The sequence below is a fragment of the Triturus cristatus genome, chromosome 10 (genome assembly GCF_964204655.1).
Source record: "Triturus cristatus chromosome 10, aTriCri1.1, whole genome shotgun sequence".
In the NCBI taxonomy this organism is placed as follows: Eukaryota; Metazoa; Chordata; class Amphibia; order Caudata; family Salamandridae; genus Triturus; species Triturus cristatus.
Window position 1 is genome coordinate 461,311,570 of NC_140593.1, and position 26,353 is coordinate 461,337,922.

Genomic DNA, 26,353 nt, shown 5'->3' on the forward strand with positions numbered 1-26,353 from the left:
CTGAGCTGGGAGTTTCTTTGGGAAGTGTTAAGACGCATGGCTCTAGGTCTGCGATTCTTGTCCTGTGTACAACTGGCCAGAGTTCGAACCACATGTAGAGTGCCCAACTGTATACCGGTTGAGAGAGCCACGAGGCAGGCAAGTCCCAGATTCCTTTTGCTTTGGCAATGGATCCCTTGATGATAAGATTGCAGCGAATTATGGATGAGTGACGTATAGAAGTCAGAGAGGTCTCATGTCATCTCGTTATACGCCGACGATGCCCTTGTATATGTTCGGACTCGGACCAGTCAGTTAGACTCTTACTGGAAATTATGTATGATTTTGGCAGGGCGTCTGGGATGCATGTAAATAAGTGCAAAACGGTGCTCTTCCCGTTGGCGAGACTGGAGGCACGGGTTTCAAGCTGATCTCCCTGTGACAGTGCTCACGTGGGAAAGCCGTCATTTTCGCTTTCTAGGAATCCAGATTGTACTTTCCCTGGAGAATCAGTACCGTCTGAATATGGGGAGGGTGGTTGAGACGGTTCTGGAACCAGCTACCGGTGTCTATGATGGCAGGGTGGCCCTGAACAAAATGTACCCGCTTCCATGGTGCCTTTATACTTCACAGAATTCACTGAGAATCCCTAGGTCTTCATTTACCTAACTGAATAGCCTACTGGGGTCACCAATATGGGTGGGTAAGAGAAGTAGACTTAAATTGGAGATTCTGAAGTTCGACCTAGAGCACGGGGGACTAGGCCTCCCGGATTTGCAAAAATATTGTATAGCAGGGCTACTACACTACGCAGTGCAGTGGTGTAAGGAGGGAGAGAATCGGGAAAAGAAGCTACTGGCTGGGATGGCAGATGGAGATTAACTCCCGAAGTATTTAATGCGGGGAACCAGGGTTCCGAGTAACTGCCCGTTTACTGTTCGTCAGGTGGCAGAGACCTGGAAATTGGTTGTGACTCTGGTACTGCGCAGGACACCTTATGCCAGAATGATTCCCATTCGGTGGCAAAGACCTTTTCAGCAAATATACTCTCTAATGGATCTTACAGGGTCAACAGAAGGAGGCTGTATTATGGCTGGAGATCGTTATCTTAATAATACTTTTATAAATATGGACGATGCGCAAGACTCATTGCAGGTGGCGCCTGGTTAGTTTTTGCAATATACTAAGTTGTCCCATACAGCCTGAGACATCTGGACAGAATTGCCTACAGAACCGGTGGAGTCACAGACACTAACATTATTGCTAGACTCAGAAAGGGGCTAGATATCCCGCATTTAAAAGCTTTAAAAGACCGGCATACTGGTAAGAGATAGGTGGGCTGTGGATTTATCGACACTTCTCACACACAACTTGTGCCCAAGTCAAGGAAGTGGCTAGTAATGCCCGTTTTAAGCTTACTCTGTTTTATTATTTGCATTCCACCTACCTTTCGGCACAACGGCTACATAAAAGTCTACGCTTCTTGATCAGAGGCATGCGCTAGATGCAGAACAGCCCCAGCGGCACTCTTAAACATGGCGTGGGATTGTCATACATTAAAGGGGTACTGGGCGATGGTAATGCGGACACTTTGGGATGTTACTCAAATACACTTGAACACTGAGAAAAAAAAGTGGGAACTAAATTTGCCCTATTGGGGGTTCATGCTAGCAAAGGGACAGCTGGCTAAACACTGGGCGTAGCCTAGACCTCCAGACATACACAAATGGTTGGGCGATATGAGAAAGTGGGCGGTGGTGGAGGAGCGAAGGCTGACTTTGGTGTGCACTGATGAACATGCAGAGAGAGACTTAGAAATATAGGGGGATATGGTGGAACAGCTAGGGAGTGTTGAGCTGCCGGGGACAGGATCACAGCCCACCTCCCAGGATGTTGTTTAAGAGAGCTGCCAGAGTGACACAAGACAAACTGGGGATCTAATGGGGGATATGGAAGTAATTGCAGATGACACTGCAGCAAGGCCATATACACCCTAAACCACATCAGGGATGTTGCCACCTGCCCACCCTCGCCCAGAGGTGAGACTGGCAATTACAGTGTATGAGTGTGCAGTACAACCGAGGAATTGGGGCTCTACCCTCCTGTGTGCGGACTTGTGGGATCTGAAACAGTGCATTTGTAACTGAATGTACTGAGCTGCTGCTTAGTTTCAAATACGTTTTTTCTGCTTTTTATTTTGACACCTGTTGACAATGAGAAAAGTGTGGCATAAAGCATACAGAGTTAGCAAGACTATTTATGAACAGGTGACACTATGTCTTACAGTAATGTGGGCATTGGTCAGCTTCATTCGATTTGTTGAACTGTTGGAACCAGTATTTTATTTTGAGTAGGAAAGTACAGTATGACCAAGCTATATCCAACACAGCTGAACCTTACTATGCCTTGATCTGTCGCACCATGATGCGCGGTTATCCCAGGTAGGGATCGGTTATGCTTACTCTGCTTCAGACACTTTATTGTAAAATGTCTCACGTCCATGCTTTCTTGGACTGTTTTATATACTGACCAGAAAACAAAATAAGCTGTACTCACAATGAGGTCCATTACGATGTCGGTCGGACGAGCGTCCGACTGACATCTTGATCCACTAGTAAGCAAATGATACCCAAAGGCACTAGAGATTGTCATGGACAGATGGCACTGACAAAGTCAATGAGTCACTGGACATGAAGGACTGGATCTACCTTTTCATTTCCCTCTCAAGTAATATTTCTAAGACAGAGCTTCTTAGGTCTTCTTCGTTATTCTTATCAGGCAAGACCTGGCTATCATGGGTTTCCTCACAAGCTATCGCTCCTAATCTTTTCTTGGTCCTATAAGGAAGCTTTTACATTATTCCAATTAAGCGTGTTGAGATGTATTCCAAATGTAGCTACAGACATTTTCACACAATCGAACCTTTTGTAGCACCATACAAGTTCTTGTTCCTTGCAGTTTGGATGAAGAGAGCTTTGTATTTTTCTTATATCACTTCTTGCAGACATCCCTCTCTCTCAAAGGTGTCTTTCATTCTACAATTTGTTTAATTTTTGTTTCCCATTCAGGTAAACTAATAATCCCATTTTGAACAAGCTGGTTCTCTCTTCATTTTAAAGTTAGTTTCAAATTACACTGTATCACCTTCAAGAAAACTGTCCTAAAAGAACCCATCAGAGAAGTCCAGACACTGGGGGTCCCCAAGTCACTTAAAGCCAATATATTGAATCTTGGAAATGTCGCTAGTTAAAGTTTTTGCAACAGGACTACTTGGCAGCCTGTACCAAGCCAGCACAAATATTTGCCCTTTTTCTATATTAAACCACTTGTTTATGAGCTTTCATTTCGCAAAGCACATAAGCCTAACCTGTGAAAGTTGCCTCGCCACTAAAGTTATTTTACCTTAGTATTTAGAATCGCGAGTCATGTACTCCATTCTTTAAATTAATTTGGACTATTTGTGTTGTGGTGGTTTTAAAATGGTCTCATTTCCCTTGCTCTCTTTCTTTGCTTAGTTTTACTCTATTTTTCAGTGCATTTTTAAAATGTTTTCTTCACCGATTTTCTAAATGTATAATCGCAGTGTCCTGCCTTATCTCTTGGCTAGGTGCGCTTTGTAAAATATTTAAATGTAACATTTAAGAAAACAAAAAGGCTGTATGTGCATGCAATCAACCAACAGAAATGCCACAAATCAGACAGCCACCTCTGCATACTAACCTTCTGAAACACATTAAAATGATGTAAAATTACACTGCTTAGGCAGTGGAAGAACGCCACTTTTTGTAGATTTTTTCTTAATAAATCTCAAGGATCTATCGGTTCTGCTATTTTTTCACAAAAATTCTTGTCCCACAAAGTTTACAGCCCTGCACAGAAAATTGCAATGGGTGACTCCACTTCAGCTCATCAGTCAATCATGAGCACACCAAACCTAACAGCAGGTGAAGGTGATAGTTTCACAAGCAAATTAGAAGATACTCTAAGGACCTCAAATTTAAATCAGATTGTGACTGAACCTGCACGTCTATTAACTCAAGGGTCATGAATAATATTTCAAAATCTTGCAACAAGGAAATCAAGATGTAACAGAATACATCTCACTAGCCACAAAAAATACTTAACTTGCAAGCACTCAGTGTGAGAGGCTAATTGTATTTCTATAGAGCTTGCAATCGAGGCGCCATATCTAAACTGCTATCAAAATCTGGGCGAAATTAGCAAAACTGTAAAATAAAGAAGAGAAACGAGAAGAAAAACGGTACACAGATGGGTAAAAGATGCGCAGCCAAAAATGGTTACGTTCAGACACTGACATTAAAACAAAAAAGAGCCCTGGATACCTTTTTCTTCTATTTGTGTGAAAACCCCAAACCCCAGAAATAAAGATTTCTTTTTTATTTATTTTTAAACAAAAAAGGGGGGATTACACTGCTGTAGCCTTCAAGGGCTGTAACAGTGCTTCTACTTAAATCAGAAAATAAATGTTTCTACAGACCCGAGGTACAAACTAGCTTGTCAACCAATCAGGGCAAAACGTATGTATTTAAGGTTACGTGTACAAAAAAAACTAGCTATAAACTGGAGGATCAGCATATGAAGGTGAGGGATTGAAGGAGCAGTCTTAACATGGAGGGTATCTTCAGGAGCCACACTAAATCTGTAGAAGGATTTTAAACAAGGGCAAGATCTGCCAAATTACATCTATATTGCTCACATCCCATCTATACACAAGAAAAGAAATCGTAGTTGGTTTTGGGTAGAAAATTTGCAAACAAGAGCTCGGAAGGTCACTAACTTCTACTATGAACACAAACGAGACACATAATAAGGCTATGACAATAACAAGGTACACAAAATAATTGAATTACAGGTAACAAAGGTCATAATCAAGTTTTAAGCTCTTGAATGCGGTTGTCCCTGTGCACTACTGTGCTAGTCCCTTCGTCCAAGGTTTGCACAGAGCTTTTACAGAAAGTGGAAAGGCGCTTCCCTTGACTTTTGTGCGTTCTGCCTGTGACATGTACAGAACTTTTTTAACACACACACACACGCACACACACAAATGTGCACATACAAATATTCTACTGTTGTAAAATAAGGGGTTGCACTCTAAAGGAAGATGCATTTAAGTGAATTAAAATGCAAGCACAATTATATTTGCAAAATGTTAATCCCCAACGTATTTCAACCTCTCGGTCTTGGTGAAGGCTGGGAAATATTGACATGCTAAAACTGCTGGCCACTACTGTGGAAAATTATTCATTCTCTCTAATTCTCTCTCTCTCTCTCTCTTCAAGTTTGCCTTCCTTATCCCCTTTTTACTAGATTCTTCTTTGTTGGCTCCCTCTGAGGGAAGAGGTGTGGCGCCACAGCCAGGGCAACTGACTCCGGAATCTGGGGATCACGGTTCGATCGCCGGCAGTAGATTAGCCCAGCACCATGTGACTCTGGGCAATAGCTTGCTTAATCTTCCCGAAGGCCCCCAGCGCCTAGAGACCCTTACGGGTGATTGCTCGTGCTTTACAAATGTGGATATTATTATTAGGACTTTGGGCATTTTACCACTACTAATCAGTGCTAAAGTGCATGGGCTCTCCTCTTAAAATACGGTAAAATTGGCTTATCCACAATTGGCATATTTAATTTACTTTTAAGTCCCTAGTAATGTGCAATACATGTGCCCAAGGCCTGTACATTAAATACTACTAGTGGGCCTGCAGCACCTATTATGTCCCCCACTTAAGTAGCCCTTTAAACATGTCTAAGGCATGCCATTACAGAGCCTGTGTGTGCAATTTAAACTGCCATGTCGACCTGGCAAGTTAAACCTCTTGCCAGGCCCAAACCTTCCATTGTAATACAGTAAGTAAATATTTATTTTCAGATTATTAAAAATCATTGCAAAAAGTAAAATATAGAAAGTTAGGATGTTCTTGTTGAATAGCATCTGAAATGGGTAATAAAAAAAATATATATATATATATATATTATACATTATGAGTAAAAAAAAAAAAGACGTGATTAATAATAAAGGTCATTGGTCCTTCTAAAGGTCAAAATAAATGCGAAAAGTAGTACAAATGATCTGTACTCCGGAAGCAGGAGGGAAAAGCTCTAAAATTCATGAAGGAGGGGTTACAAGACAAAGGGGGGGGGGGGGGGGGGTAGAAGGTTGTGTCGCCAGAGGTCATCTGCTCTGGTAACAGCCTTAACTTGTGATAAAAACCTTATAGCCCTGCAGGAGATCTGGATGTTATGACCATTTAGTAGCTCCATCACAACAGAACTGCAGGATCTAATCTGGATGACCCTCAGGGATGGACGTAACAGTTTCTGTCTAAGTTGGATGACTGTGGGGCAAATGAACAAGAAATGTAATACACTCTCCTCGAAGAGACCACAAAGTTGACAGTAAGGATCCAGCCAGGTTTGCTTCCAGGCTGGAATCTAATCTTTGATGGGATGGCACCCATACAGTTTAAAAGAAAAGAGTGCGGTATGGTCTATGAGATATGGTTTGTGAGATAGGGATGAGGGTGCCAGTTGATGTAGGTGTGTATAACTGACAATCCGTGATCCTTACGGGCCATCTCCACTTTGAGTGACCAGGAATGTAGTTTGGCTGCCTTGTAGGTGATTTTTTTATGGCAGTAAAACGGATAAATCGAGTCCCTAGCATTTGACAAGTTTAGGGTGGTTAATGCTTGCTGAAGCACTGTTGGCCAGTTATTTTTATGTGTAGGTTGGTTCTTCATTTCTGACCAGCACAGAGCAGCCAGTGAATCGGGTGGAGCTGATATCTTCCAGCACAGTTTAATGATTGCAGCCATCCTTACAAGGTACTGATTGAATAACCCAAACTCCAATTGAACCTGTGCCTGTGAGATGTATTGCAGGAGTACCAAACATTGGCTTGACCAAGAAGGATTGGCGATGGTTGAGAGTGGTTGGGTCCCCCCCCTTTAGTAATTCTGTACCGTAGGTGAGGAGAGGAACTTACCCCAATGACCTAGAGCGGAGATGTGCACCCCATCTTTTTTTTCAGCAAACTGAAGGCAAAGCATAGCTTTTGGCCAAGGCCCTCCTTTGTTGTAAGTGCTCCTTGAAGGTTAATCTACCGTCCATTGCAACTCCTAAATATTTGTAGGATTTGGCCTGATCTAAGGTTTTCCAACAGCTTTCCACTTAAACGTGGCATGGTGAGGACTGGGATTAGCTGAGAAACAAATAATCTTTGTTTTGCTGCAATTGAATTCCAGGCCCAGTGTTTCGCTGTATTCCACTAGATTTGTAATAAGACACTGGAGGCCAATTGGTATTTGACAGCATAAGACAATGTCATGTCATCCGCATATTGTAGACACCGCACTGGATTATTTGCTAATTTGGTTGGGTCACCCATTACTTCCAATGACCACGCATCAAGGTCCGCCGTAAAGATGTTGAATAGGGAAGGGACAAAGACCCACCCTTGCTTTAAGCAGGTGTATGTGGTGATCTTGCTGATTGTTCGGTCGCCTTTGCCTATTTTTACTCGGACCCAGGTGTCTGAGTACAGATTGATTAGGGCCTCCAATAATTTCTGTGGTACACCCCATCTGGCCATCTTTGCCCAAAGACGCTCTCTCGGAGCCCTGTGCAATGCTGCTTTTAGATAGAAGAAACAAGTACAAAGTGTTGAACGTTTGAGTTTTTCAACAAGGAGGCGGAGTGTGAGAAGGTTGGTCATTGTGAACATACCAGCTCCAAAACACGTCTGAGTTTTCGGGATGATGTTTTCAGATGAAACCCAGTCTTCCAAGTCTGTTAGTAAATTGGAGGTGTAGAGTTTGGCTTCAACACCAATAAGGGCAAATAATCTATCATTCGCTGGGTTAGACCAAGAGCCAGATTTGAAGATAGGATGTAAGATACTAACTCTACAAGATGCCGGAATGGAGTTGGAAATAAAGGCCTGATTAAATAGCAGGGTGGGATACGAGGCCCAAAGAGATTGATCATACTTCACCTGGGCATTTGGCAGCCTGTTAGGTCCTGGGGCCCCGTCTGATCTCAGCCTCTTGAGGGTTTTCCGGACTTGCGCATCTTTTGAGCATTGACCTTCTGAAGGTTTTGTTGATGATATTTCTGAAAAGATGGTTATCAACTTTTTTTGTAACACTCTGCCTTACTTTGTCTGCATCTTGTGCCGGGAATGCCGCTTTTATGTGGGCTATCCAATCAGCTTCCGAAATGTCAATGTTGTGATGGCAGAATCTGCCATCTGCAAGGGTGTTTATTTCAGCCCAGAATTGTTTACTGTTTTTTATTTTGCTAGTGTGCAGAAGCTTTAGCCATATGTTCATCTGGTGTGTTTTTTGGCTATCCAGATGGCCTTTTTCTAGGTTCGCCTTAGGGTTGCAATTTGGTTCCTAGTGTCATGGCTGAGCTTTGGGTCCCGTTTCCTGAGTTCCTGATCTACTTGTTTAATTTTAGTTTTTTCTCATAGAAGAGATGTGGTGAACCAGGCTGCGCCATTGCTACGAGTATTACAGTGTTGCGGGAAATGTGATGAAAAGGTGGCGGTGAGTGCCACTGTTGAGGTCTCCCACTGTTGCAACGGTGATGACATAGGGGTACAATTAGTTTCAATTATGTACATGGTTATATAGTCCATTATTGTGGCTGCCACTATTCCATTACAAGCAAGGCGTTTCAGATTGTAGGCGCTGGGTGCTGCCAGCAGATCTTTGGCTTGAGAGGCTCTTGATGGACATATCAAAAATTCCACATGCTCGGGGAAGTGGTCACTCGCCACTCTGGCTGTTATGTAGGAGCGAGTGGTCATGTGGAACAGCTCTATGACTACGAATGTGTAATCCGGGATAGACTTAGTTTTATTCGATGTCCTTAGTAAAAGCTGCTGGTTGATCTTGGAGGAGGCGACCGTTGAGAGTAAACAGGCCAATATTCTCAAGGGCCTTGGTGCACGCTTTCCCATAATGGTTGACTCTGGAATGGGTTGCAGTTACTGCTTGAATGTCGATGGTACTGATAAGTATTGTTTTGCAATAGGTACATGTTGAAGTCTCCTGACAAAATGATGCGGTCTTGTGGGAAAATGTATTGCAATGATTTTAGCTTGCTGTTAATGAGGCTATCTTTCCTGCTTTGCTCTTCTGACTGGGGTGAATTTATATGAAGGAAATTAGAAGGCTAACGTTACAAACATTGCTTTGGGTTATCGATTGTGTAGGGGCTGAAAGTTTAACACATTGTGCCCCTGTTAGTTCCAGGTCTATGTGTACTTGGTTCCACTTTACGTGTGTTTCTATATGTGTCGAAAGGCTACCTGCGGCTCTACCCTCCTTAGATCTTTTTGACACTTCTTGGTGGAACTCCATAAAACCTGTAATTGGAGATGGTTTTTCGGCCCAGGATTTCTGTAAAAGCAGAACGTCAAAGTTCTGAAGGTAGGTAATAAAATTGTTCTCCCCCATCTTGCTTCGGGGGCTGTTCACATTCCAAGAGAATAGCAGAGAGTAGTGAGTATCGGTATTTCCATCTGCTGTTGCGTTCATGCATCCCTCCTGCCACCTTGGGTGGGGCCCTGCAAATTTTGCAGGAAAACATGTCTCATGTAGCTGGGAGCTCCTGGGACGGCAGTGTGGTGAATACTTAGGTTCTGTAGTCTGGGAAAAGATTGCTCTGTTGGGCCAATTGCTCCCCTCAGTACCCCATTGTAGGGTCTCAACCTTCGGGAGTTGTTTCGGTTGCGTTCGAAGAGCTCCAAGACTGTTCTTCGTAATTCAACACACCATTTCGAGAAGCAGTCCCTTTGTCGCCATACTTCCGTAGCGGTCTTTGGGTTGATAAATGTTAACTATCGTTATTTCTCCTTTCACCATTACTGGGTGTGGTTTAAACTCTATTCCGTCAATGTGATATGTTCAAAGGTGTTTAAGATTGTCTAGGGTGCTTACCAATTTTAGAATGGCACTTCTGTTTAGTGTGTCATGCCGTCCTCTAGACATACAATATGGAATCATTTCGAGCTTCAGTAGGTCTTTTTCAGTTTTGGCTTCAAGCTGTTGAAAAGCCCCATGTCTGGTCTGAGCCGTTGCCTATTTTTGTGCTTCTACATATTGTTGGAATTGGTTTAGACATGCCGTAGGTGGTAGTGTTGGACTGGATTCAATTGCAGCCATCAGGGCTTGTTGTCTTGCTAATGCTGTTGGACTTGGGTAGGTTAAGGGTGGCATGATCATAGGTCTCGACAAGACTGGATCGTCCAGTTGTTCTGGAAGAGTCTGATCATGAGTCTGTACCCTAGACTGAAAAGGTCAATCGAATTGGTGGCGCATGCTGGTTTCGCTAGGGGGTCCAGAGGAGTGGGTATTCTGGTACGAAAATCCCTCCCGTTTCACATACAATCAGTTACCGTTGATCCACTGGGTAGGTTCATCACGGTTTCAGGTCGATGGGAGAAGAGAGACCTTAATGTAACTTCTCTCTATGTGCCGCCCAGGCTGCATTCCACCACACTCGCTGACCTGGGACCACACATGTTAGACTTACCGGACGGTGACTTACTGGTAGGGGGAGATTGCAATGCTACGCTTTGTGGGGAACTAGACCGACTGCCATCCAGAGGAAGGGAGCCTGCCGGGACATTACTGGGGGAATTTTTAGAGGCTTTCGGCCTTATCGATGTATGGAGGTCCTGTAACCCCAGGAAAACAAAACTCACCCAATCTAGTGCAACCCATTGTCACAAACCATAACACAATTCTAAGACAGCTCGAATCCCAGATGCTGCGTTTTGTGGCGCACTGAACAAAAAAAAAACAACGATGGACTGGAAAGCAGCAAAGATTAGTTAGTTACCAGTGACTGAAATGAATTAGAGCATTTCATTAATGAGATCTTTGAGTGAGTTTCCCTGAGTAGAATAGGTATGCCACATGCAGATGCCAAATCTTGCTATCCCACAGAAGTCAAGCTACACCTCACTATGAGGCCCAACAAGGACAAAAAATCATAGGCATACAGGGATGTAGAATTCCTATAGCGCGAAGCCCAGGACATATTGTTTGGGGTCAAGGACAACAAGTTTTCACATTTATTTTGTCCTTGGGACAAGAAGGCTCAACCCCCTGTGGCACAACCACTTTGGCTGCCAGTTTACCGCACCACATTATGGATATGGGATGGCAGTGTCTGCAGTTAAGGTAAAATTTGTATCCATATCTTAATGCTGTCCGAACTTGTATTTATGGTTCATTAATGAAAAGGCTTCAATATTAGGTTAAGCATTCTAAGGAAATGTAAGCTCGGACTACTGACAGTGGTTTCAGTATAAACAAGCATTTGCAATGCAATAGGTCTCACAGTTGTGAGAGTTTGAGCTATTGGCATTGTAAATGGCAATGCCTTTTATTTACGTGTTGGTTTTTAAAACATAAAAAAAGGCATGGTCATTAATAATGCCAATAGGTTAAACTCTCGCAAATGAGAGGCCTATTGCATTGCAAATGCTTGTTCTTCTATATCATGTATGGGGAAGCCTTGAAATTGTGCCCGTCTGTACTAAAAATTCATAACACAATTTGGATACACGACAACTGACATGCCCCTTAGTTCACTAATGGTAATGTCAAGAGGACGGGACGGTGGCTGGAAGATTTTTTTTAATTTAATATTTAAGTACTATCACCTTTAATGAATACTTCTCAGTGCAATGATATAACCTGATGTGCTAAGAAGAAATACTTCCACATGTTAAAGAAATAAAAAAATGACAATTGTAAATAGACCTTATAGCATTTATACATGATGGTTAATGCATGATTAACATGCTACTTTTTTCAGGGCTCACCTCGTGCATGGGCTCTTACAGCCAAGCACGGCCCTAGGCTCGGTCTCACTTGACTCTCTCTGGTAATCTGTTGGCTCGCACACCTCTATGCGTGTGACACGATAATCAGAAGGAGGCACGAGAATATATCATGAGTAACAATATGTTACCGGTGATGCACCTGTGAACACGCATTTCCATCACCACCTAGTACTAAGCAGTGCTTAATTTGTAAAAAAAAATAAGTGCCAGGGCTCCCATCAGGAGACCACTGCAGTTTGCATCACGCATTTCCCCTGTCATGTTGACAACGATAGTAACACAACAACTAACAATCACACTCATACAAGTGTGACAATTCGGACTATTCCAGGCCGCCAAAGCTTTGAAAATGCTAGGATGGCAGGTAAAAGTCATTTTTAATGTATGTTAAACGAATAATTGACTGTTGTTGTAATCATCTCTAAATTAGCCAGACAGTGCCACCTTGTGGCAGACAGTCACAAGCTCAGCTGTAGACAATTAAGTGCTGGTGCAGAGCATTGTAAACCACCGGCTCAAATTAAGCACTGTTATTAAGATTTTCACATGCTTGTTTAAAGGTAAGAGCTGCAGCCGATTCATTGTGCCTTTGTTGTTCGTTGTCTATCTTAACCCTTTCATATTTTATAGGAGTGCTGCTGCTTGTCCAGCACCCCTAGTTCTAGTGCAATTGAGTACATGACCACTAGCCCACAGAAAACACACAGGATCAGAGTAAACATGTATGTGCTTCTAGTTTTCTTATACACTTTTGATACTTAAGCTCACTGTGGGAGCCAGTATAGGTAGCAGGTGTTTCTTTGATTCTTTTTAGAGTTTAACAACAATATTAAAGTCGGTCTAGTCCCACAATGTGGGTTAAAAAAAACAATCACAATCTATATATATACATCTGTCTCTCTGTCTCTCTCTCTCTCTTTCTTTCTGTAACGCCCTGAACGTCTCAGGATCGTTTAACAGACACGATAATGAGAACGCAACCACTTGTGAAGGTTTAGTTATTTTAATGAAGGCAAAAATAATACAAGGAATAAACAAAGGTTATAGTCACTGGAATCCTCCAGGCTAAGTACGTTACCAGCCCACAGCACGGATGGTCCTAACCGTCCTCTGCATATACGCCGATCCCGGCGTATGCCAACAGAGGGCAGAAATGAAATGGCCGACAATGCCAATCGGTAGGCTGCGAGGGGCACGAAGGGTGTTGGGGAGAATCAAGGAGTCAGGGAAACACCGGTTCCTCCCTTTATAGGGCATGTTTTCCTTGAGTTATGTAACAGCTCTCCTGTTTACATAACCTCTCAACCGCTAAGCATCCTGGGAGATGTAGTCCGTTTTCGCTGGTTACCGTTTTCCTCCCCTCGATGACAGGAATTCTTGACACTTTCATCCTCTTCTCCCTTTTTGCCTTTTATTTTCCACAACGAAACCATCACTGGTAGTGGGTGGGTGGGTGGGGCTTGTTTGGGCAACTTTTGCATCCTGTTTTGCACCCTTACTCCAGCGTTATACCCGTTATTCCTATGAGCAGCTGTACACTCTACAAATCCACGTATTCATTCCCAATTTAAGCGGAGTTGCAGATTTAATTTTTGGCACCGCTAGGTCTGAATAATTCCAGAATGTGGTTGCATTGTCATTTCAGGCAATGTATTCGTTACTTCAACCATGGGTTTGTCTGTTCCCAACTTATCTGTTTTAGGAAAAAGGTAGGCTATCTGACTTTTACCAATATAATGGAACATTAATTTTCAGTACAAATGCTGCAGGGAAACACGACAGCCACTTTGGAATGCGTTGACATGACCAGTAGAGGGCGCCATTGATACACGAGTGCTGAAGTACTTCTTACGGTTAACACAGAATAAATCACTTATTGCTCACTTATCTGTGGCAGAGCGAAGGAGCATCAAGCCGCAGACGAAAATGGAAGGAATATGAACAAGCGTGTGTCAGCCTTGTAGTGTGAGCGTGCGGTGGGAGCGAGTGAGGCAGAGGAGACGCCATGGAGCGTGTGAGGCAGAGGAGACGACATGCGCGCGCACATCGCCTGTCCGTGCGCGCACATGGTTTCTCTCCCTTCGTTCACCAAAGCCACAACAATAGAGTCTCGCCAAGCGAAGCAGCACATGCGCTGCATTCGCTAGGCGAGACCTAAAAATGTATACACACGTTTGCAAAGTTTAACCCCTTCAGTGCCCATGACGAGACTATCTCGTCATGAACCCCGCCCGCTAATGAAACGCCCGGCACAGGGCGTGGAAAGGGCGGGGCACTGAAGAGGTTAACAATATGAGGTTACGTATAATACTCCCAGAATACTCTCAGATTAGATGCAAATATTTGCAGTAGTTTGAAAGCCAGATTGATGATTCTTTGCTTTCATAATAAAATATTCACAAAAAAATCCATCTAGGAAAAAAAATATTTCGCTAAACTACTGTGAAATTTTAGGTACCATTTCGTTGAAGCATCATTTAGTAAAATGTGTTGACACATGCTATTTCCCAAAATATTTAAATTGGAAAATCAGTGTAACCAGTTTTAACAAGATTAGGAGAAACAAAAACATGCACTGGCAAAGTCAATAGGTCTGACATTGATGGTCAGCCTTTTGGTTTTTTCATCAGGGATGTTTTAAGTCATGGGCAAAGTGAGCTCTGGCCCGGAGCCCCAGCATTTCAAGGGGGGGTGGGGGGAGGGCACTGATAGAGACAGCTCTTTTCCGCAGAGTCTTGCCCTGGTGACCTTGAATAATTCTTAAACAGTATTGTTTTAAATAAAGTTTGTGGGTGATGTGTGAGAGTCCATTACAGACATTTTGCAGAGAAATGTTGTGTTTGTGTTTCATGCAACAACCATAAAAAAACGTTTCTTTTAGATCAAAACAGGGCCTCACATGAGTAATGAGAGGATGTCACAGAAATTGTTTGCAGTAATATTAGAGAGCTGATGCGGTGTTATGCTATTGAAAACATACCTCACTATCCCTGAATATTAGATGTAAACACATTTAGAATTTGGACCAGAGTGCCTGTGCACGGTTAGTGACCTGGCTAAAGAAAGTATGAAAGAGCTGAAATGTAATCAAACTCAAAGCTGTTCTGAACAGTGGCCCTCAAAATAGGTATGGCCCAGGGCCCCCAAAATCCTCAACATATCCCTGTTTGTCAATGTGTGCCTTTTTAACATGGTTTTTGTAACTTTATTATTGTGTGAGGGCCCTCATTATACAAACACTGACAAAAAGCAAAAATATGTTTTAGTCTCAAAAAGCACACATTGCCGCAGTAGTCCCTGGTACTTTGTGTGCTGATATGCTAAAAGAGCAGACTGCTGTCATTCACTCACAGTGAAGCCAGTCAATAGACAGGGAGAGAGATAGAATATTAATAAAAACGAAGGGTCTTGTTTAACAACAGACCTAATTATCTGCTGATTGTCTTTTGTACATGCAACATGTGCTTTGTTATATACAATATTTAAGCACGGCACTGCTTTCAATATGCAGCCAGGTTATGAAAAAGCTGAAAAAAGGAAAGATCCTCATCGGATCTCATTGGATATGATTTAAACATGACTACACATTAGTTAAAACTCAGGATAAACTGTTCCCTTCGGTTCTGAATTTGTAGCATTCGTCAATATATATCAAACAGAAATGGATGATTTCCAACAACAGGGATCTTCAACCTTTCCTAGAGACAGAGAGCTTCTTCTGATTACTGAAAACGTTCCTAAACTACTGCTTAAATACAACTTATACACCACAACTCGAGTACCCCAGTTCTGCTCTATTGAGCATACAGCATTGTCACAATGACTGTATCGCAAAAGGGTTAGTATCTGTGGGGTCCCAAACGATCAGTTTTACCCATTTAATCTGGTTTATGAATCACCTCAGAGAGGAGAGTGTGTCCCTGGGGTTTCTTCTCTCACGGTCACAAAATTGCACCACTTTCATGAAAGTGCCAAGTGTCATTGTATTAGTGCAGATTTAAAGCTTTGATTAATTTACAAGAATCTACAGAAGTAGGCCAGGAAATGGTACTCCGAGAAAATATGCCTGAACAGCATTTAACAGGAGCAAATATGAATGTGTAGATTTGCTCCTGCGAAAATCTGCTAAGCGTTTTCAAAAGTACTTTCCTTCCAACCCTTTTTTCCCAACCTGGAAGAAGTTTTACTTATGTCCTTGTCAGGAGAACATTCTCAACCTCTATCAGTATAGGAAAAGATTAGAGAAGAGCTGGTGAAAACCCCGAAAACATTCAAGTAAGTAGGTTTGCAGAGACTCAAAAGGGCATTCCAACTCAGAAACTATTGCTTACCGCTACCTCTAGCCCAAGTATCAAGATCTGCAGAAAGGTGGCAAAATAAGTGAATTGCTGAAATTCAAACCCTACTATAAATTGAGGGTTGACATAATCAGAGAGGCTATTTTCAGAACTCTTCTGTAATGAGATTGCCGCATAATTTGTTGCTGCACTACGTAGCATCAAAAGGGACAAGTGGATTTTTTACAGCACAAGTAGATTTATGAAGCAACCTGTCTCATGGTCAATTAGATATTTTACTAAATCCCACACGCCTAACAGTCTGCACTGGACAGCCCTTTGAGTGAGGAATAGGGCCAAGTCACACTGCATATGGTTGGACCTTGCTGATGTGTACAATGAGCAAAAAAGAAAGGACAGTAAGCCAGCCTGGAGAAACCAGTGCTCAAGATAAGCATTCAATTCATGACTTTACATTTTTCCTATGGTCAACACACAGATAAACATTTATCCGCCTATCACAGTGAGTGGACACTTTGCACTGACCATCAAAAAGGAAGAGCAACCCAGGGGGTGTAACAAACTTCAAGCTACTTACAAATGTTTACTTACCTCTGCCCCATGAAATGTCCAGTAAAGAAATACCAATAAAGAGGATACAGGACTCCATAGCAGAAAAGAGAGTGCACATTGAAAACTGTACATGCCAGGTTATGCTCTCCCTCCCCAGATGAACAGGAGGGGGATCAGAATACATAAATACAGCATGGATCACCTTCACCATAAGGTAACTTTGCTCTGTAGCATAATACTGAGAAAGAAGGTAACCTTTAGCTTATAAACCAGCAGCTGTAAGCCGACTTTGGCCCTGAAATTTTTGACATCGAAAACATTTAGGGCCTCATGTAGGTAAATAAATTTTACCGGTTCTTAAATACCGAGCCGCACCGAATCGGTAAATTAGAATCGGTAAGTTACATGTAGGTAAAAATTCGGTAACAGTTACCGATTCGGTAACAGTCGGTAAATACGAATCGGAATTCACCGATTCGGTAAATACCGAGGTGATAATTACCGAATCGGAAAATACCGAGGTGGTATCTACCGAATCGGAAAATACCGAGGTGGTATCTACCGAATCGGAAAATACCGAATCGGTACGTACGGATTCGGTAAATAACATCACATGACTTGACGAAACAGCTAATCCTGTGCAACGACAGCCCACCCAACCAGGAACTGCCCACACCCAGGCAGGTGTACACAATTAGCCGAAGTGGCCACACCCAGGCAGGTGTACATAATTAGCCGACCCTGGAGAGGCTCGGAGTGCAGAGGAGAGGCAGGGAGCAGTTGCATGTGCGAGCGGGAAACGAACAGCATGTCCAGCCAGAGCACACAGAAAGACGGAGGGGAAAGGAGGAGGAAGCTCAAATTCAGCCCCAAGGAACTCCAGGTGCTGGTGGAGGAGGTGGTGAAGCAGCACCAGAAGCTGTTTGGGAGGCAATCCCTGCAAGTGCCTGAGGCCGAAAAGCGCAACATATGGCTGGCCATCCAGGCGCAGGTCAATGCTGTGGGAGTGACCCACAGGGAAATTGAGGTCCTCAAAAAGCGCTGGTATGACCTGAGGATTGTGACCAAGAGGAAGATGGGCGACATCCAGAAGGAGGCCAGCCAGACCGGAGGTGGAACCAACAGGGCACCTGCCCTCACCGAACTGGAGGAGCTGGTGGCGGCCACACTCGAGCAAGAGAGCGTCGTGGGTCTTGGGGACGCCGACAGCTCTGCCAGAGCCGCAACACACCAAGGTAAGACGAAAGCACAGCAATGTAGCCGCCCCTACCCCTATCCCACATCCCCCATTGTGACACGAGAATCACACTGCAGTCCACACGTGTCAGTGCAGACAGGCAATGCATTCCGGGAGATGTAGTCAGGGCAACACTAACCATGACGTAAATGTCACAGGGCAACAAGGCATGTCACGCACTCGAGGCACAAGGAGACAGAGGACAGATTGGAATGTGAAATGATTTATTGTGACGCTTGCAATGCAGCCCTTCGGGGACACTGAGCCAATGTTGTTTTTCTGTCCACAGATGTGACATCATGCAGTACAGGGCATGCTGCAGGGGAGACGGCACACCGGCCACAAAAATCACCTCTAGCCAGCACGAGTGCAGACCAGGGAGCAGGCCCACTTGCAGCCGCACCACCTACGCAGCCAGCCTCGCCGCACACAGAGCCAGCATCACCTCACCGAGAGCCAGCATCACCACCACCAGAGCCAGCATCGCCACTCATGTTCGATTCACCGGCCACATCTCCGCTTGCAGGTGTGAGAATGAGGAGGCGTCCAGCAGCCAGGCTACGAGCCTTAGACACCTCGTCAGACGACAGCATGGGCCCAGAAGACCGCACCGGGCCCCAGGAAGGGAGCCATCCCACTGTGCCCCAAACATCACAGGCAGCACAGACGGGAGCAAGAGGGCGCCGCAGGTCGCGTGTCCAGAGTCCACCAGCACCCACTGACGGCCATGGTGTCTTCTTGGGGCTCGAGGGCCAAATGTTGAAGCAACAGCGCCTGCAATCAAAGGCAGTAATGTCAGTCCAGAGGCACATGCGGGTGATGAGGACAAGCTTAGTCAACATGGACACAAACATTGGCGGCATGGCTGCGGGCATTCGGGACATGTCCCAGTCAATCCAGCAGTTGTGCAGCAAATTAGATGCTGACATCGAAGCACGGCGCCGGGAACGCCAGAGAAGGGACACTACCAGCAGGGCACTCAACCGTCTGGCAACTGCGACTTCCCTACTTTGCCGGCGCTCTGTGACGATGCAGGAGGGCCTAACACAGTGCTGCAGCGACCTGTCACGGGGGATGGTGCAGGTGACAAGTGCACTAGGGGTGCTATTGACAAGTCAGGCGTCGACAACTGCTGCAGGGGATGCTGCGGAGAGCATCGACACCAGCAGCAGCATCACACCCCCCGTCCCCGAAGCACGCAGGAGCAGCAGGCGGCTTGGGGTTGGCTCTAGTGAGGATGCACAGGCCGTGCAATCCACCACTGCAGCGCGTATGCGCAAACATTGATGTGGCCCTGCTTATCCACTTGCCATTGGGTGACGTAACCCTGGACATACTCATTGTATAGATGGCATATTGCCAGATTGGCCTGTTCATGTGTTCATGGCGTGGTGCCACATTAAACTACGTCATGACTTCTCACGACTCGCTGTGTCCCCTCACTTACTCAGAAATAGTTGCATGTGATCTCTGCCCGTCTCTCTCTCCCATCGATTGCAGTTGGCACTCTAGCTGCGCTGCCCTCTGGCTGGCCTGACTCATCCTCGTTGTCCTCAAAATATGTTAGTTCCACATCTGTACCTTTTTTCGTGGCAAGGTTGTGCAGCATTGCACAAGTGGCAATTATCTTGCAGCAGGTGATGGGTTTGTACTGGCGTGCGCCTCCGCTCTTGTGGAGGCAGCGGAACCTGCTCTTCAGCAGTCCAAACGTGCGCTCCACCACATTGCGTGTAGATTTGTGGGCCACGTTGTATCGTCTCTCACTCTGGGTTGCTGGGTGTAGGTAGGGAGTGAGGATGAATGAACGGCATGCATATGCACTGTCGCCTGGATGAGTAAAAGGGAACCATCAGTTACATGCCTCTATACACTCTGATTTGCAGGTTTCAAGGGGCGTCACTGTTACTTACCCAGCAGGTATCCCTCTCCGAATTCTCCGGCTCTCAGTCGTGTGTAGATCCCACTATTCTGGAAGATGTAAGAGTCGTGGGTGCTCCCAGGAAACTTTGCAACAATATCTGTGATGATGTTCCCTGCATCACAGATCACCTGCACATTGATGGAGTGGGTGGACTTTCTGTTCCTGTAGATGTGCTCTGTGTCAGCTGGAGGACAGATTGGGATGTGTGTACCATCAATACAGCCGATGACATGGGGGAACTGTGCCATGTGATAAAAGTCTGTTTTTGTTTTCTGCAGTGCAGCCTGTGTGTTTGGGAAGCTGATGTAGTGGTGCATTCTCTGCATCATGGCATCCAGGAACTTCCTGAAGAAACGTGACAGGCAACTCTGGGATACCCCACCCACCGCAGCTATCACCACCTGATAACTGCCGGATGCCAACAGATGTAGGCTGCAGAGCACCTGCACATGTGGGGGTATGGCGTGCGCCCTTCTTATTGGCTGGTCCAGGAGTGGGTGAAGGTCCCTGATTAAGTCCATGATGGTTTCGGGGTGTAGCCTGTACCTCTCATGTATCTCTGCATCAGTCAGCTGGAATAGTGTGATGCGCTGTCTGTAGATTTGTTCCTCCCGTCGCCACACCCTCAGTCCTGCTGCCTGTAGACGTAGGCGCCTTGCAATGACGTACATGGCGGCCATGTTGTCCACGCTGTTGCATTTTGGGATTGCTTATGTGCATTGTTGATGGTTACCACCTGCTTTCCATCCGTGTTAATTACCGACTCTTATTTACCGATTTTCCTGGATTTCTTAATTACCGACTGCTCCTACATGTCATTTTCAATTTTTACCACTTCATATTTACCACTTCATATTTACCGATTCGTTAATAATGTATTCGGTAAATATGAATCGGTATTTTAGAATTCGGTAACTATGAATCGGTATTTACCGCCTCATATTTACCGAAAAGTGGTTTTTGGACTCCTACATCTCACTTGTCTGAATACCGGTCGGTAACGGCATATTTACCGAAAATCGGCCGTTACCGACCGGTATTTGGCTACCTACATGAGGCCCCTATTTCTTGAATACTTTTATACTCCTGTAAAATGTAATGAGTCGATGGAATAAACCTTTGTTACAGGTAATAAGACTAAGCTTTTTAGAAAGTTATGACGATTGTATCCTTTGGGGGATATGTGGTATTGTTTTGTATACTGGATAATAATTTGTGATTGGTTTTAGAATAATCTCCAGCTGAACGTTAGAATTCTTCTTTCTTAACGGTTTCAGAGCGTTCCCGTTTCTTGCATTCCTTATCACCATTTGTAGAATTAAGCACTGGACACATATGCGATAAACTGACTATTCATAACCTATTGTACTATGTTTCAAACCAAGTTGGCGGTGTGCCATACATCACAGCAAAAATGAAAGCTCCTCGTAAGCTGCAACTGGACGTATTACAATCACCCAAAGTAACAACAGCACAGACCGATTCACTAGAATAACATTGGATGCGCCAGCAAATTAACAGCCCTGCAACTGATGCAAACAGGACCACCTATCAACATACGGTGGCCGCTAAACCTTGCTCTGTGTAATGACAGAGAAGATTTTTTCAAAAATTGGTGCATCAAATACAGAGCCCTGGAGGAAGACTCCAGAAAGTATAATGCTAAAAAGTATAACCCAGATAATGTTTTTTCTGAGAATTAAAATTCCTGACATCATTGCTCAGAAACGTTGGGCAAAGTTTTTTTAATTGTAAAACGTATATTGCTGTGCTCTAACCTCCCCTAGGTAACAGGATAGTCGTCCACAAACATGCCGATTGTGCTTTGTACGTGCAACTTTGAGCTTTTTTATACAATATTTAAGACGCTGCTTTCAATGTGCAGCCTGGATATAAAAAGTTGAAAAAAGGAAAGATCATCATGCTCTCGTTGGATCTGATTTTAACATCACTAAAAACAGTTATAACTCGAGATAAACTGTTCCCTTGGAGTGCTGGCTCTGAAGCATTCGCCAATATGTATAAAACAAAAAAAGATGGCTTCCTACAATAGGGATTTCCTAGAGCGAGAGCTGTTTCTGATCACTGAAAATCTTCCTAAGCTAATGCCCTACATAAAGATTCAAAAATGGTACATAACTTATGAACCACCAATCGAGTGTTCCATCTTGTTCCAGTGAGCATACAAAATTGTCACAATGGCTGTATCACAAAAGGGTTATCTGTGAGGTACCAAGGGATCAGTTTTACCCATTTAATCTTATTTATGGATCACCTAGGAGAGGCGACTGTGACCCTTAGTCTTACGGTCATTCAATAAAAACGATAACCCTTTTTCTCGTTTTTAAAGCCAGGGCCCATAACATTTTCACCACTTGGCTAATTGTCCTAAGTATCATTGGTTGATGTCCACAAATAAGCAAATCAAAACATTATTTTTTAACACACAGACGGCATTCTTAACTAGGATCATTTGCTACAAACAATTTTGAAAGTTACATGCTTACTTCATAGCACACTACTAATCTAATTTTTCAATTCAAAAAACATTATAGAGAAGATAGCAAACCGAATTGTATTGCACGTGCTATTCAGGACCAGAAAGCTATGCTTTCGTTTATCTTAGTTTAAACAAGTGTCCAACATGTTGTATTTCATGCCTTCCTTTGACACATCACTAAATACCCGCCGAGTTTCTAGAAAACTCTTTTCAATCAGTCTAACTCTCTAAAACATATACATCAGTGAAACTAGTGCATCGCGCTGTACACATGCACTGTCTGCACTGTGCTGGAGCCCCACATTGTTGTACAAGCAAGTGTTCTGTCAGAGTCATACCTTAACTACGCGCAGTTCACAGTTTCCCTTATACAGAACAAGATGACAGCTCAAAGTGAGCCCAGAATGGCATGGGGCACACGCCCTCAGCTGAAGTACGCCAACCTGAGCAGAATCACCCAGTCACACTGTGTATTCAACTTTCTTGGGATGGGTGGGCCCCCGGGCAAAGCAAGGAAGGCAAAGTGATTTGGCATGAGCAGCTCGCACTGACAAGTGTCCTTTTCCAGGGCTACCACATCTTACCTTGAAAAGGTGCCACCGGCCGTTTCTGCTCAGGGAAAGTTCATTTGCTGTCAGTGCCCCACCACACTCACAGCTCTGCCATTACCCTGCCTGTCTTCTGGGCCGTACCACCGGGCGGTGGAGGGGGGCCAGGCCCCCGCGCAGTGCTTGAGCTCGTCGCTCCTTCACTTCGGGTGACGACTTAATGGCCTCCTATATCCGTTTTGTTACCGGAGTGACTTGCGGGAGGGAGCTGGGGCTGTAGCAATTCAGAGAATCTTCCACAAGCACTGACAGAGGGAATCCCCGTTTCCTAGGAATGAATGAAGATGTACCAGTCCACAGTACGGCAAGACATACAGGTCTAACTTCCTGTTACGGAAGACAGGATTGTAAAAGGCTTCAATGTGTAGAAATAGACATAGGACTACTAGTCCAGTCTAGTGAACAGCCGCAGCCGTATTGGAATAGGGTTGCCCCTTTGAAGTTAAAACACCGCGTTCGAATATTATTGTAATAATAGACAACCATCAAAAGGTAATCGATGCACCAGTGTAATGACCTTTTTAAACTGCGATACATCGGTAAAAGGCAAAACATGCAGGTGTTAGTACATTATGCCGCTAAAAAAATATATTGAGCAGTGCAAACGATTTATTTAATTTATAATCAATAAATCTGACTCCCATTTTTTGCGGCAGAACTTTTCGAAATTTTCAATCACCCCATTCAGAAATGGCCACCACAACAGGCGGAGTTCATCTGAGGTTTACGCACACCCAGGTCTCCTTGCTGTCAATGAGTCTCTCTAATTGGCTGCCGACCTGTAGATTCCATCTTGAACACACACAACTCCTTATTGAGAAAGTTAAATGTATTATGGGCTAAATACGTCATGTAGTAGACAGTACTTTAAGTGAGCTGAAAAAGATGTGGGCTGTTTAAAAGGGGCTTAGCCAATGAAGCGTAATAACAAGCATTTGCAATGCAATAGGTCTCGCATTTTGCGAGAGTTTGAGCTATTGGCATTGTGAATGACAATGCTTTTTATTTATGCGTTTGAAAACCTGCAAGCTGTGCGTAAACAAGCACTTTGTACTTATAGTCCTTGCTTACGAGAAGCAAGACTGGCAGTCTCTTTTACTGCCAGCCTTGCTTCTCGTAAGCAAGGACTATACATACAAAGTGCGTGCAGGTTTTCAAAACAAATGAATTAAAGGCATTGTCATTTACAATGTCAATATTACAGACTGAAATGCGAGACCTATTGCATTGCAAATGCTTGTTTTAACTGCTTTATTCTTAGTGATCTGCCGCAATTATAAGTGCACTCGTTCTTAGGGACTAGTACTTATTTTTCAACTTCGGGCTTTGACCTATGTAATGTTGCTGTTACCTCCCTCAATAAGCACAGGACTCCAGGGATACCAGGAACTCCAATTATACTTTATTGATCATACACAAGAGAGTGCCGGGCCAAGTACGACCTACTCGTTGCCGCGGCTCCGCTCTATGGCGTTCCCGCGGTTCGCGCATGCGCATTACATTATTGCGCGCTCTGCCCTCGCGCGCTACGTAGCCACGTAGCGTGCGAGGACTAGAGCGCACACTACATATCTCCCTCCTTTTCCATGGCCCAACGAACATGCAGTCCTCACAGTCTTTAGGGTATACACCCTCCATCTAGCTCAAAGTCTCTGAAGCGGCTAGGCCTCACAATCGCTCTGCCGGCTCGGGTGCGCCTTACCGGGGTGCAGGAATTTCTAGGATCGCTGCTTCCAGCTGGGCTCCCCTCCATACCTCGGGGGTCACCCCGCCCCACTCTGTCCGGGCTGCGGCCTTCCTCCGTCGGTAACTCTTCCAACTCCTTCATCCCCGGATCTTCCTGCTCCTCGCTGTTCTCTCCTTCAGATGGTGTACTCCCTTCATTGTCTTTTGTATATGTTTCTTGGGGTATTTTCTCGTTCTCTTCCTCTGGCCATTTTAGGATCTTGTTGCATTTCGCCATGCGGTCGTGGGACCACACGTTCCCGTCGCTGAGTAAGGCGGCTCTCTCATACACCTCCTTCACCTGTAGAGGTGGACTGTACTTGCTGTCTCCCTTCTTCCTTCGTACCGCTAATTTGACTCTCACCCACTCCCCTCTCTCAAGAGTGGCTTCTTTGACCTTCCTTCTCTGGTTGTAGTACTCCGTGTACACTCTCTGGGCCTTCTCCAGGTTGTGTTGTACTACCGCTGGAGACCATTTGCTGGTGATTGTCTTCTCTCTCCACATTACGTTGTCCTTGGTGAAGGGGTGTCTCCCCCTCAGGATTTGGAATGGGCTATACCCCGTGCCTGTGGGGGTGATGCGGTAGGCCCACATCGTGTTCTGTATCTCTTTCTCCCAATCTTTCCCCATCATGATGGCTGCTTGGATGGACCCCATGAGCACCCTGTTGAAACGTTCTACCTGTCCATTGTTCGACGGGTGGTACACTGCGGTATGTAGCAATTTAATCCCATTGCGTTCCGCATACTTGGTCCACTTTTCGGATCTAAATTGGGGTCCATTGTCGCTCAAGATCGTTCTAGGAATGCCTTCTCTTAGGAACACCGAGGTGAGGAATTTTATCACTGTCTCTGCCTCCATTTCCTCCTGTATGTGTATTTCCGGCCATTTGGAATACTTGTCGACCAGGACACATAGGTATTGGGGCGTACCGTGGGTGTCCAGCACTGGCCCCAGGATGTCCACCGCCACGTCTTCCCACGGCCCACTCGGGAGCGGGAATTTCCCTAGTGCTGGTCGTAGGGGAACCAGTGTTTTGTCTGCTCTTTGGCACTGGTTGCACTCTCTCACTTGTCTTTCCATCTGAGTATCCATCCCTGGCCACCAGTACATGTGCTTCGCTCTCGCCTTGGATTTTACTATTCCCAAGTGTCCCTCGTGTAGTATTGTAATCAATCGGGGGACCACTGCTGCCGGGGGAACCCCTTTGTCTCTGCTGTACAAGAATATTCCATCATTCCCCACCGATAATTCTTCTCTGACTTCTTAAGATTTTCGGAGTGCCTCTCCTAGACGTTTCTTCTCCGGCCATCCCCGTATTATGTACTCTTTGACTTTGCAAATTTCCTCATCTTTTCCATACGCCTGTATCCAATCTTGTTTGCTTATTACCCTTTCTGGGTCTTCCATTATTGCCACCATCTCTTCCTCCTCTGTAGCCGTGCCCGGGGCTCCTTCCATGGCTGCTGCCCTGCTAAGGTAATCCGCTACCTTGTTCCTCGTCCCTTGAATGTACTCCACATCGTATCTGTACTCTAGCAGTTTGAGCGTCATTTTCGCTATGCGGGGTGTGGCGCCAGCATGCCCGCTAGAGGTGAGTACCTTGACCAAGGGCTTGTGGTCCGTCTTAAGTAGGAATCTTGTGCCCCAT

The 26,353-nt window shown here is 44.7% G+C and overlaps 1 protein-coding gene across 1 annotated transcript in view; it reads right to left on the reverse strand.

Moving 5' to 3' along the window:
- CUL2 (cullin 2) overlaps positions 1–23,330 on the reverse strand; it is a 537,998-nt gene extending 514,668 nt beyond the window's left edge. Inside the window, exon 1 of the mRNA XM_085631872.1 lies at positions 22,953–23,330. The gene's annotated coding sequence lies outside the window, so the exon portion shown is untranslated. The remainder of the gene's footprint in view (positions 1–22,952) is intronic.
- Between the last annotated feature and the right edge of the window lie 3,023 nt (positions 23,331–26,353).